Source organism: Pteropus alecto, unplaced genomic scaffold (assembly GCF_000325575.1).
Source record: "Pteropus alecto unplaced genomic scaffold, ASM32557v1 scaffold239, whole genome shotgun sequence".
Taxonomy (NCBI): Eukaryota; Metazoa; Chordata; class Mammalia; order Chiroptera; family Pteropodidae; genus Pteropus; species Pteropus alecto.
In genome coordinates, this window is record NW_006494613.1 from 15,969,545 (window position 1) to 15,971,404 (window position 1,860).

General features: G+C 43.6%; 1 pseudogene; it reads right to left on the minus strand.

The window, feature by feature from the left end:
• Nucleotides 1-1,066: 1,066 nt before the first annotated feature.
• On the minus strand, nt 1,067-1,593 carry LOC112474460 (annotated as a pseudogene).
• Between the last annotated feature and the right edge of the window lie 267 nt (nt 1,594-1,860).

Here is a 1,860-nt window from a genome sequence, read left to right on the forward strand (position 1 = left end):
GAGCTCTCGTGACAATCTTCCAAACATTCTTCATTAAACCCCTGTCAAAAGAACCCTCAAGAGGCCAGTTTACATCAAAAGACAGCCACTCAACTTCACACAATGTTCTTAGTCTGCCTGGAGAAAACTTTATGTCATAGTCAGCTCCCTATACAAACCTGTCTTTGAAATGTCGCAGGAGACACTCCAAGGGTGTCTTCTGTGAACTCGGGCCTCCCCACATCGCTTGCGCAGAAAAAACAAAACAGACACTCAGACGAGAACAATTACTGGGGTGTAGGTGGACCCAGAGAAGTCCGCCACCTACAACCTAAACAAGACCAAAGACAATAGACAGAACCTGATAACAGGACACAGGAGGCGGTGTCCCGTGGCCTGGCCATGGTCTGGGAGATCTGACTGCGTCCAGTCTCACCACAGACCCCCAATGACCGGTCAACAGAAATAGAAAGGTACCTTTTATCCAGACGTCGAGGCCTCGGAGATTCCCGTCGGGACCAGGAACAAAGAGTGTGTCCTAAAGGCTGCATCCTTGACGATTGCATTGACCCCGTCACAGCATTCAGGGGCCCTGAAACGTCTCAGGTTGGCCACCCCTTTGAATCCGCAACAGGGACAGCAACTGCTTCGGAGGCCAGTCTGGTCTTAGATCCCAGGGCCACTCCCTGAGATCTCGCTGGGGCTTCCGAATGTTGTAGCCGCTAGCCCCTGATAGACAAATGGACCACCAGAAACCAGTGAGTTATAGGAAACACACACTTTATTCAGCCAGCTGGGTCTGTCAGGAGTACACAGACCCCAAATTAAGCAGCCCCAAAATGTAGAGGTACAGGGATTTTAAGCCCTAAACCCCATTCCTCATTCTGTCTGAACACAAAAGTCTATTTTTCTTCTATTTACTAACTGTCAACCCACAGTTCAGTTGTGCAAACGGGGGTACAGAAGCAGAAAGCTTATCGTTAGAATGTTATGCTCCCATGGGCGATAACCTATGTTCCCACGGGCGATAGCCAAGCAGTAATTTTCCAGCCAGCACACCATCTTGCTTTTTCTGTAGCTGGACAACTTAGATATTATTCACCAGTCTGCTGAACTGTTCTTTTTCAGAAATATAGATACCACATAAATTTTTTTGATATTCTTGTTTTTGACTGTTGTGAATTTTTGAATCAAAGCAGCTGGATTTGATACAAGTTCAGTGTCATTTTTTAAAAGAATTAATTCATCTTTCTGGGTTTGAGATATTGAACAAGTGATGCCTGATCTCAATTGAACCCTGTGGGTGTATTTTTTACCCAAGAAACTTCGGATTTCAACAAGACCTCATCTTGTAACGAAGCCCAGTGTAATATGCTTGATCATGTTCTGTACATGACGACAGATGTGTGAACAGTAACCCGTTCCTTTTTATTTCCCCACCATTTGTCAACTCAGGGCCTCTTTTTTTCCAAGGAGACTGAGTTCTACATTGATGTGATTGCAGTCCCTTTGCAGGATGCCTCTGGGGCCCTTCACAATAACTGTGTGTCCCTTCAGAATGATATCGATATTTACTGGACTGTAAACAGTCTGATTGCTGAGAATGGTCTTCATCTTTGCAGTAGATGTGGCAAAGACTTTAAAACAAAGGCTGTAATGAGATAAAGAAGGACTCTGCAATTCAACTTTTGGCTATTTATTGGAAGGAACCCCAAACACTAATTCGAAATGACATATACATTCCTATGTTCATTGTAACATTATTTACAAGAGCCTAGATATGGAAGAAACCTAAGTGTCCATTGATAGATGACTGGATAAAGAAGATGTGTACATAAATAAAATGGAATATTACTCACCCATAAAAATGAATTAAATCTT